This window comes from Anopheles darlingi, chromosome 3 (assembly GCF_943734745.1).
Source record: "Anopheles darlingi chromosome 3, idAnoDarlMG_H_01, whole genome shotgun sequence".
In the NCBI taxonomy this organism is placed as follows: Eukaryota; Metazoa; Arthropoda; class Insecta; order Diptera; family Culicidae; genus Anopheles; species Anopheles darlingi.
The window spans coordinates 11,059,438-11,071,488 of record NC_064875.1 but is presented as its reverse complement, the minus strand read 5'-3'; the positions used below and the strand labels follow the sequence as shown (position 1 = coordinate 11,071,488).

The 12,051-nt window shown below is 51.6% G+C and overlaps 1 protein-coding gene across 1 annotated transcript in view; it reads left to right on the top strand.

Moving 5' to 3' along the window:
* Window positions 1–273: 273 nt before the first annotated feature.
* The window catches only part of LOC125956055 (uncharacterized), a 43,484-nt gene continuing 31,706 nt past the window's right edge, over window positions 274–12,051 (top strand). Inside the window, exon 1 of the mRNA XM_049687534.1 lies at window positions 274–328. The gene's annotated coding sequence lies outside the window, so the exon portion shown is untranslated. The remainder of the gene's footprint in view (window positions 329–12,051) is intronic.

Here is a 12,051-nt window from a genome sequence, read left to right as displayed (position 1 = left end):
GAATCGTATGTTTTGTACAGAATAGCAATTGCGCGCGACAACCGGCCAAGCCGACAGTGTGTCCCCGGGAGGGAGAGCTCTCCAAAAAAGGGTGAAGGAGAGTGAAGTGAGGGGCGCAAACGTGCCCGCGATGCTCGCTGCTCTCGACGCTGGTGTTGTTACGTTGTGACAACCCGCAAAAGGTGCAGCCCGTGGAAGACGCGAATAAAAGGGCACACACACACACGGGCGCTCTTTTGTGTGTTGCATCCCGATCATCCATCCTAGCCAGCCAGCCAGCCAGCCAGCCAGCCAACCAGCCTGCCCGAGAACGACGATCCAATCGCTGGTGAGTTGCGTTCCGCACACGGAACCGATGGTCATGCGTGTTTGTTGTTTGATTTTCCAAACTTTCCATCTCCATGGTTTCGTTCTTCCAAGATTCCCGGTGTTCCCGTCATGCTACCTCCCTTCTTTTGCCTCTACCAGCGCGGCCTTTGGTGCTGCTGGAGTTGTATGATGTTTGGACGCGTCGCGCGAGTCGCGCTCGTCGTTGTGTAAGATCCCAACGCACCGATCGTAGTGTGCGTGTGCGCGCGCAGTGTTCGTGGCTTGCGTGCCGCGCAGCGCAGCGCAACGCAGCGGTTGCCTTGGATACGAAAGAGTTTAACGACGACGGAGCAACAAGCGAGGAACCTCTTTAAACATGCTCGGTGGCGTCAGATGTCTGCGCCGTTCTGCTTCAGCCCGGACCCGGACCCGGGTACCGTGAGGTCTAATGAATTAAAGCCAAATGTAGGAGAAAGGAGGATGGAGAAGAACGAAACGGGTTGGTTGGGATCGGTGCGATCGGAATGTTTCCGAAACGCTTACTCCAAACACCTCAATTCGTTTTTGCTGCTCCCCAAACCTGTTACCAAACCGATCCCATGTGGTCGATCGCGTTGCATGTACGTGTGTGCGCACGTGTGTGTGTGTGTGTACGCTGGCAAGCACGCAACATAAGCCGCAGTTCCCGGTGTTTGGCCTGAATATTTTTCAAGAACCTTGACTAGCGGTTTCCTTCTCCCCTCTTCCTGATCGCCTCCGGTCGCGTTTGAAGTTCGCGAAGCAGAAAGAACGGAGCGGCACGCAGCAGATGCCATTCCAAGCAACACACAAAAGAAATGGTGCAGGATCACAGAGGATGATCCCTCGGTCTCTCCCCCCGGGGGGCACGTTGGTTCTCTCCGCCCGCTTTCGGCAGGACGCAACTTAAATCGTTCCTTTCCGCCGACTAAATGCATGTCCGACATTCGATGACCGCCGCGCGCGTTTCGGGGCGTGCGTGTGTACCTGGTGTTCGTTCGGACAATTTGCCGAATTAACCGGAGCCGCGGACAACCCCCCCTCCTCTGGCACACGCACCATCATGTCGAGTGATCCACTTTCAATTTGCATAATGAACAATGCGGAGGAGAAGCAGCATCGGCGGTCCCTCCCTGCCGAAGAGAGACAAAGAGAACACCAGAAAGAGAGAGAGAGAGAGAGAGAGAGAGAGAAATGGAGAGAGAGGGAGAAAGAGAGAGAGAGAGCGGCCACCCCGAAATCGAATATAATAACGGAAAAATTGGGCCATTTTCCACACACTCACACACACTCCACTTCCTCCACGAGCGGCAACCAACCGAAAATACTCCGAGGAAAACTCAACCTTTCCCCTCACCGGGGGGGTTGGTGCTCTGCTTGTTGCTCGCTCGATGATAATTGTAAACAATTTGCTCGCGAGCGAACGGGTGAGTGTCTGCCTTCTGGCAGCAAAACCGAACAGCGGCCAGCAGACGATCGATCGTCAAGCGATTATAGCCACAGCACTCGCTGGCTGGCTGGGGGATGATCACCATCATCATCATCAGCATCATGCTCGCAATCGTTGTTGGTGCAGTCGAATTTTGTGCGCTCGTGAAATTGGTGTGTCTGTGTGTGCTGTTGCTGCAGCGAAACGGATGGAAATGGCCGGCGGCACCGAAAACTGAACCCGTTTTCTCCCCCCAGCTCCTCGGCTCCTCTTCACTTGTTCCACCCACATAGGGGATGGAAATCGAACAACAAACGAAAAATCGAAGGAATAACATCGACCTGCATCGGCTGCAGGCATCGATTGAATGGTTGTATTGTCCTCCTCAAAGCCGTGTGCGCGCACTTCGATGGCGCCTGGAAGAGAGAGAAAGAGAGAGAGAGACAAGGCGAGGTCTAAAAATGGCCCACCTGCCTGGCGCACTGTCGGTGGCCAACTCGGTGGTGTGTTGGCGAGCCAGCCAACCAACCAACCAACCAACCAACCCAACAGGGACAGCAATTTCGTTTCGCTTGTCTACTTATGTTGCGACGGGGCCGGTGGCCTCGCGACATCCAAGCGGTGGCCTTCGTGGTCGCTCTGCTCTGCTTTTTCCTCTTACTTTGTCCGCGATAATTGAGACACAATGCAGTGTCATGTGGTGTCCAAACCAGACGGCCAGAAAGGTAAAGGAAGCTTGTCTGTCTGTCTGTCTGGCTCTGTATGTTGGAGGGCGGATTGTTCGATGAACTGGATCAAAGTCACCATCGCCAGACACCGCGGAGAAGAAAGTGCTATCAACTTTCTTCCTATCGTCGTCACCCGGATCATAGGAGGCCAGGGAATAGAGCGCCTCAACCATCGAGGAAAACGACATTTCGCTTTCCTCAGCCGCAGATCATCAAGAGACATCCGTCCAAGCTGGCTAATAATGTACAGATTGTGTTCCAATGAAACACTTTGCTTGCGATGCGATCGTCGCTACTACTAATGTCCCCGGTTGCAGCAACGGAAAGTGCAATCACGCGTTCGAATTCGAATGCTCGAATTCGAAATATCACCACCAACATTCCAAGGTGTGACGGATTTTGTAATCATTTGTTGGCAATCCTCTCTACCTCGGGATGCAATGCAACCGAATCGAACAATAAATCGTGATCACGCTCCAGGGGCCACCGAGCAACGCTGCAAATTGCGCCGCTCAAGCGCCATACCTGGGTCTGCAGGTGCCCAGCGGTAGTCGTTGGGCTACCCCGTTCAACGGGCGATCGGAACCTTACAATGAGACATTTGAAATTGTCCGTGCCCCTTGTGTGCGGTAAGCGTAGCGACTCCCGTTGGCTGCGGCTGCGACATTTGCGAGTTCGCTCGAAGAGCTCAAGAGGAGAAGGAGCTCGCGCTGGCGCTCAATTACAGGGGCTACCGCGGCGGGGGGAACGTCGGAGGTGCGTGATGGGCATCATTATTTACGCGTTTCTGATCTAATGGCAGAAACGGGCTGGGGAAGGAGGAGGTGCCTCTTCTTCTTCTTCTTCTTCGCACACTCTGCCATTAATTTGCTAAATAGACCACTTTGCAGAACGAAGACGCCTTGCCTGGCGGTTCTGCGGTCGTCGTGAGGCGACGACAGCTCTGTGGCCACGCACACGTACAAACACACACATACATGCACGTGAAGATTGGCGATCTTGTCAGCTTCCGATGCTGGGATGCTCCGCGAGGAACTCCCTCAAGGGAGGAAGGCATTTTTTTCCTATCAGAAAATGATGATACGCCTGATGAGCACCGACTTGCCGATGATGGTATGGCAATCACGAAGCAGCGTGTAATGGCGGTTTGATAAGCAGGGCCTGGGGCACCCTGGAAGCCCCTCCCCATGAAGGGTTTGATGACAAAACGCAACGAGCGTGGCGATCGCGGTTTCGAAATTGCGTTCACTTCAGTAATCGATTAGAGCGCGCTCGCGAGGAGAGGAACGAAGGGGTAGGGGAAGTAATATTCCTGCCGCTTCCTTTGCGTTGCGTGATCGTTGACCACAAAGATGGTTTCGGGGCGGGGGGTTTTCTCTCATCCGCGCGCCCGCAACCTGTTATTGCCGTGTCGCGCCTCCCTTCTGTCGAAATGTGATTGAAATGTCATTTATGCTCGTTCGATTCGAGGCGATCATCATCATTTTGGGTGCGAGTGGTGGGGAAGGGGAGGGGGGCAAAGGCGCCACCACTTTTCCACCGAAATTGCGCCCATTTTCAAGTACCGCTTTTTAACAGGTTGGCTGCGGCCTTCACTACGAGTGAAATCGAGTGTTCCTCGAAGTGTACTCGAGAGTCTCTCGAGAGTGGCCTCAGGTCGTCCAACGCAATTGGAGCTGCAAGCGAAGGTAAGAGGACCACTTTTCCGCTGTTACTGTTGCTGCTAATGATTGGTTTTTCATAACCCGAGATGACCAATCGTGGTTACGCAGCGATTGTGACTTTCCTTTCGACTATTTACTGATTGGTTGTCAAACAAACAAAAACGCAACTGAACGTGAAATGTCAAAAAAGGCAAATAGCATTATTGTGTTTGTGAACTGAACTGAACTAAACTGTGGAAAGCTTACAAAACAGGATACGATTAGGGAAATGAACCCCCAAATTGGACCGGACGATACCGGACCGTAAGGTGAATGGTGCCGGTGCTCCAACCACCCTCCCTCTCTTCACTATCGCTCCCGTTCACATCAGGTTGGTCCGAATTTGGTGAGAAAATGACCATTTCCCGTCACTTTGCTGTCGCGTTGCGTCGACCGCGTTGTTATTCTTGGCCTTCGTCCGATCCGATTCACCGATAAACCCCTCCCCCGGCCTCGGACTGGCCCCTGCACCGGACACTCAATCTATTTTTATGGGACATTAAATTTTCGGTTTTTTCCACAAAAACAAGATAAATGATCAGAATCACACTCCGGGTCTGGTTGCGTCGTTGTGGTCGTCATCGTCGACACCGCGGAGTTCGCGCCTTGGAACTTGGTACAGGAATAGAGGCCTGAGAGCTTTATGACGATGGAACTATCGCCAGCGCCCGGAGATAGTGCCCAGATAGCACCCAGAAGGTTTGGCCTTAATTCCCTCACCCCTCAAAGGTCCAGCAAACTAATGCCATTCACTTGCCATCGAGACTGGAGCGAGAGAAAATGGGAGAGGGAGTGAGAGAAAAACAAGTCTTTTCGAAGATTATCTCATCGCCAATGGGAACAAAATACACGGAATGGCCATCGTTACCAAATTCAAACCGTACAGTGCTTGACCTCATCTTTCTCTCTCTCTCTCTGTCTGACCACTGGTTGTTGTTGTTGTACCGTTGGGTGCTCTCCTAACCAAGGGCTTAAGTTAATTCTTGCCGTTCATTTTTGCTACTTTTGTTTTAATTTTTCATACATTCCAATTGAATGAATTCCATAATGAACTATGCATTTTAAGGAAAAGAATGTTATTGTAATTCGTGGAAAATATGTGCAAAAATACAGTAATGCTATCGATTCCCGGAAATGTGCCTGTCAAAATGCCGTTTTTTTTTGCGTTGTCCATCGATGCTTCGTCCGAGATTCGAAGTTTTTTATTCTTCCAGATGATTATGAGTTTTTCATAATAGTCTCGTCAAAGTTTTCTAAATTTTTTTTTTAATTTTTGATAGCATTTTGAAGAATTCAGCGAAAAATTGGGAAAAAGGGATGGTTTTTACATATTTACTTTGGAAAAGTAATTATTCTTAACTATTAAAGAAGGCATTAATAAGAACTTCTACTAAAATCTGCGATATTACATGACAAACTGTGTGCAAAATAGAAGCTTCCATTTTTCAATACGTTCAGAATTTTTTATGCTTCTAATAGAAACAGCCTCTGAAAATGTCGATTTCGGGACAGCTTCGAAAACCCCAAATGCTCTGAGCAAGGTATGACGAGAGGTTCTAAATGCTCTATTTTTGTCAGTTCTGCTTCAAATAAACCTAAAACATTGCACAATTCAATGAATATGCATCGACATCTAGTAAAAACTGCGCAAAAAAAAGCTCAAGAAAAATGTAAACTCATCCAGCAACATTAACCATTGGCGTTATGCAATTTTTTTGTGAACGCAAACAACATTTTACTTAATCAGCTCCCTGCAACCACCACATTGAGCTCATCATTTTTGGAGGGAATTTGGGTCAACGATGGTGAACATTCGCCCCCTATTATGTGCAAATATGTCCAGCATGCTCCAACCAAAAAACCCAAAAGGGGGTGACACGACGATGAGAATGGTGTTAATGCAATGATTGCGCTAACACGGATCAACCCGTGAGTTCGTGTTTGTTTGCTGTGCCAAAGCTCGCTTATGCGCACCAGCTTATGCTGACCTGTCCACCTTGCTCCCGGTGCTCCAAGCACCACTCAGGACGAGCACCACTCGAAGCCACTTGGTGCCCAATTATCCCGCCACTTAATTATCAGCTTTAGACTAGGAGAAAAGATCAACAACTTACTTATCGGATCGGAAACCGGAATGGTGACACTCGGACTGGTCCACACCGTGGTGGACACACACACACACACACACACACACAGGAAGCGCATGCCCGCCTCCGTAACGAGCATCGAGCATCGAGCATCTGAGCTAATTGTTGCAGATTGTAACACAAGTTTTTGAACAAAACGCTACGCCTCTTTAGTCCGTAGGATGCGTCACGCCGTCACGCAACCAACCGCACCGACCGACCGAGTCAGTCTAACCGGCATGACCGCTCTGCACACCCCCCGCCGGCCACCTGCCAACCTGCCAGACACGTCATGCTGCGTTGTCAACACGACGAAGACCGGAGTGCCGCGTAGATCCGGCAGCAACCACTCCTAGCACCTCCACGAGGTTTGTTGATGCCCACCTGGTACCCGGCCCGTTGTTGCTGCTGCTGATGATGATGATGATGATTCTGCTGCTGATCAATTTCAACGGTAGCCACCAACTGTCATACTCCCTTCTCACCCACCAGCTGGACGACTGGAGTCGAGGTCGATCCGCGACTTACGCGTGCTCGCGCTGGAACATGGCGGCTCGGTTGCCCGGTTGCTTGGCTTGTCTCCCGGCTTGGTGCCCGGTTCCCTCCACGCAATAAAGTGATTAACTGCCTGCGTGTTTCCCCCGCCGCTCGCCTTCCTCACCTCTCTCTCGAGCGATAATAATCGTTCTGGGGGACGCTTCCACTCGGCGGGTGTGGTGTGGCCGACAGAGTTATTGCGCAAAAACCGCGCTGACCGGACAGACCACGCAGACCACGCAATTCTGCCAGCCGCTGCCACGCCACGCTTCGTTAGCACCACCGGGACTGTCGCGGCGGTCGCGAACCCGAAAACCGCGGGCCGCGTAGTCGTCGTCATCATCGTAGTAGTCTCACGGGAGACCGGGCAATCGTTTTTCCTCCTCGTTTCTGACGCTCACTTCTTCTTCTTCGCAAACAGAACATTCTACTCCCCCGCTCTTCTTATCTCTTGCGACCCCAAAACTTTGTACAATAATCGGTGGTCGACCTTCGCCACATTTGTCATTCGCTTCGCGGTTTGACACCACCCACCACCGACCCACCACCAGCCCAGCCCACCTTCTACCTCCATTGTTTGGTTGCGCGAAAACCGTTTTGTGGTCGAACGTCTTGGGATCGTCTCAGAATCTTATGTTGCGTCCCTCAGGTGGCGATAAAGCGAGAGAGAACCGTGAGCGTGGATTAAAATGATGCTCCTTCGCGAAGTAAATCATACTTTATTAGCGCTGCTCGATTATTGCATCGTAGCATGCGTTGCGGCATCAAGTTGCACAGTCGAAAGCAACGATTGCGCTGCAGGCGGATCCTAGTATCCTGTGCTCCTTGTGCAGCATATCGCTTCCAACCAGTTGTCGTGTTTCCGTCAAACATCGCGAGTGTGTTCCCGAAAGTTACTTTTGCTAAACTTATCTGAGCTGCTATCGAGGAAATCTTTCCAGCTCACCACTCATCTAAACAACCTATTTTCCCTCGTTATTGATGACGCGAATTCTGGCGGATTGTTTTGGTTTGGCCCGCGGTCGAATTAGCTACAATTTTTGGTGGCCAACCGGGAACTCCGTGCTTCTTGTGCCAACCAAAAACCGTCTCGGAATTGTTTCGGAAAGAGTAGAAGTAGGCGAAGGCCGGAAGAAGAGGCACGAGAGTCCGTTAACCGTGGATCTCGCGCGAAACGCACTCTTGGCGTATTTCGGGAGGGTGGCCTGGCCAGCATGCCCCAGCGGAGGTTGAAAAGGGTAAAAGTAACCGAACGGAGCGAGGTTGCTGCGAGAAGCTGATAAATTGCACTCCACTGGCGGCGGCTCTCGATCGTTTGGTGAAGAAGAAGATGGCGACGACCGCGACGACGACAACGACGACGATGTCGATGAGATGTGTGTGCTTGTGTGTGCGTTCGGTGGGGGCCTTTCTTTATGATTTGTTTTCTTCCTGCTGTACTTTCTGCATTTCTTTTCTTTTCATTTTTTTCACGATAGGGAAGAGGAGCAGAGTGCGCGGAGGGACCCCACATCATTACGGGATCGATGGCTCCGGGGTGAAAATGTAAATTACCAGTGTCGATTACTTGGCCTCAGTGGCCGCCGCGACTCCTCCTCTGCAGAAACACGTGGGAAGTTTGAAGGGAAACGAGTTTTTGATGGATTGTCTTACCACCCCTCCCATGCGCTGGTACACCATTTCGCGGTACATACAACCTGATGCTGCTGCTGCTGTTGCTGCAGTCACTCTTCGCAACGCAACGTGCTCTGGGACTTAAAGCTCTATTATTATTACGATGGCATAAAATTTCACTTTCTGCCGGCCTCTCTCACCCTCATCTCTCGTGCAGTCCACCGGCAGTGTCAGCATAAAAGCATAGTTGTATTGCGCATAGCATAGGCGGCGGCGACAGCGGCAGCAGCAGCAGCAATCAATGTTTTCGGACGTGTCGAGGCCGATCATGTTTATGATCTACCTCCATTATCTGTGTGTGAGAGCGAGAGAGAGAGCGAGAGAGAGAGAGAGAGAGAGAGAGAGAGAGAGAGAGAAAGAGAGTTAATACCTTTCCTTTCCTTGCGACACCACCACCATTATGTTGTATCCTCCTACAGCACCTTTCTGTTGCTGCTGGTGCTGTTGATGTTTGTTGCAAATTTGCATTTTTTTTTCTTCCTCTGTTTCGTTTCCCCTTTTTGTGTTTCGCCGCCTGCCGCTGCCATCGCTGTCATTCCCATCCCCAGAAAGGGTGCGCATTGACGAGGCTAGGGAGGGGATCGGAAAATGGAAGTCAATATTCCCGGCAACGAGCCGAGGGAAGGGGAAGTGAAACCTAATCCCTCTCTTCAGACCTTCAGACTGATGCTAATGATAATTTCTTCGCTTCGCTTTGCAAGATCGATTTTCACTATCGACAGCCACGTACACGTCACATACACGCGTGCTGGGGAGTGGTGGGATGCGAAGAAAGTGTTGGCCCCGGAGGAGACACCAACCCGTTCGGGTGCGGAGCCATCGATCGTTGCGCTAATTATGCGCCCCGAGAAGCCATTCCCGGCGTCTTCCAGCCTGGCTGCGTTGCGTGTTTTGCGAAGAAAGGCGCGCGTACGTTCGTATAATTGTCTAATTACTTGGAAATCGATAGACATCCGGGGTCACCCTCCCACCCCTTTCGCCAGACCGATCGACGACAACCGGGAGAAAGCGCTCCTCGCGACGCTCTTGATACGCATCGAGCAGCGAAGAACTGGGGGATACGGGTTCGGAAAACGCACTTTTCTCCTGTCGCAAATTAGTCGCAAAATGTCGTGGCCAAAGGCGCACACACACACACACACACACGTACGCACGCTTATCGCTGGTGCAGCGAGCGAGTTGCCGAAGGTCACGGAGTGAGCTCGCTCCTCTCTCGCGGTTCTCACGCGATAGCGAGGATCGCGAGGATTTTCCTCCATCTCGGTTGCATTTCCCAAGAAATAGGAGAAAAAAAACAAACCGCTCCAACATAGATAGAAGGGGGAGAGAGAGCAAGACACGATGAACACTATAATTTCGAATCCTCCGGTCGATCCGGTCTCCAGATCCGAGGTTTACAATCCACCGGCTTTACATCGAGGTTGGGGATTGAAACACACACACACACACTCACAGCCAGAGCACGCTGGACACAGGTTGGAAACGAAAATTTCCCTCGTGTAAAAACCGTTCCTGCCCTCGTGCTCTGCTCTGCCCAAGGCATTACATTCCACGGAAGAGAGGGTGATGCTGGTGGTGGTGGTACTGGTGATGTAGGGGATAGAAGGGAAGCAAAACGATGACCACGTAGCCACGGGCTTATGCGGTGCAGCATAACAGGAACAGAGAAGATAACATCCTCACCACCGCTGCTCACCACCAACATCGCTTCCCATGGTGTTGGTGAGGGAGGAAAAAAGAGGGGAAGGGAAGTGGGGGCAGGGATAAGAAAGAAAAACCCAAAACACACATACACCCCGTGCGCCCTTAAACACCCCTTTTTTCCCTTCGTCTTGATCACTAACCGACGATTGGCTTACAGTGAGGGTGCTTTGCTTGAAGAGAAGAAAGAGAGAGAGAGAGACGGAGGAAGCAAGAGAAAGAGAAAGAGAGAGAGAGATTGAACAAGCACCCCCAGTGCCAAGTGGCTGGCGATGGCCCCAAGAGAACACACAAGAACAACCGAATCCATGGGCTTCTTCCATTCGTGGAAAATGGAAACGCCACCGCCACAGAGACGCCGAGACGCGGCTTTGTGTTGGAGCAAATGAGCTGCATGTACAGCTGCACAGTCCCCACGGAAGGGTCCATCGAGCTGATAAGCTCTCACAACATGGCCACAACACCCTGGTTGGTGCGGCATTCATTTTCACTCACAACAACCTGTTTGCCGGTCCGCTGGTGGTGCCATGGTCCGTTGGTCAGCGTGTGAATCCGGTGTGTTTCGTGATCTCCAGCTCCAGCACTTGAGCTGGGGCTTGGAGTTGGATTGCATCCCGCTCCCCTGGGCGTGCATCAATTTGAAGCAAAAATCCTTTTCGTTGCGATTGCGTGGCGCTCGAGCGAGCGACGACGACGACTGGTAATGAAAATTTAATTAATTCATTAAGAAATGTATTACAAACATTACGGCGCGTAGACTGAAAATGGTCGATCATCGGTCGATCGCGGTGGGCCAAAGAGAGAGCTTTCTGCGGACGCTATTGGCCACTTCTTGGGTCCTTGAGTGCCTTGAGTGCCGGTAATTGATTCTTCACCTTTCATCTGCTCGTTTCGACTGGTCTCCGGGGTCCGGTTCGTGATGATAAAGTTCGCGAGATAGCATGATCATTACGATGGCGGACAGCTTTCGGCCGCCACAAACCAGTAATCATGGACCGTAGATGTCGCTGAAGGCGCCGTTGATCCCGCGTCAGGGAGAGAGACGCGATCACACGTTGTCCCGGGCATCAACAGCATGCGGGGTTGTGATTGCGATTGCGGATCGTGCAATGTAGCCAAATCGTTTATGAATATTTCTTGGATTCATGTCGCCGAGCGAGCTGTAGAGGGTGAGAGCTAGGATAGATAGGAGGATCGCCACCCCCTTGCGGGGGAATGTGTTGCACAACGGAAAACACGAACGAGACGACACCATTTTGGCAGATGATCACGATCTTCAGGGCATACATAAATGCCTCTCGAAGCAGCTTAGCAACCTCCTAAATCTCTCGCTCTCTCTCTCTCTCTCTCTCAACGGGATACTCTGCTGATGCCCTGGCCCTGGCTCTGACCTGGCCTGCACGGCCAAAGGTTAGATGTCGAGCATCAGTCGTCGTCGTCATCGTCGTCGTTATGGTGATCGTTAAAATGCTCCAAATACTCGGGACACTTCTCGTGGCTCCGACAGCCCCGTGGCTCGTCGTTGGCGTGGCCTCATTACCGAAAAATCCGTGAAAGCGCTCGCGTCGTCGGTCTCGCCGCGATTGATGCCGAAAGATCAACGTCAATCCGTTTCGGCGTTCTTCACAGCAAGGGGTGGTGGTGTCCCCCTAAGGAGAAGCAGTTTGTTGTTGTGTCTCGTGCCATCATCCCCGCGGGTGAAGAATCGAACGCTTTCAACGCCTGGCGCACGCCTCGTTTAAACGCTCGGTTTGACGCCGAATCGACGCTGCGAGGTTCGTCGCTTTGAGTCTTTCGTTTCATCGACATTTGACAGCCGCACTAGC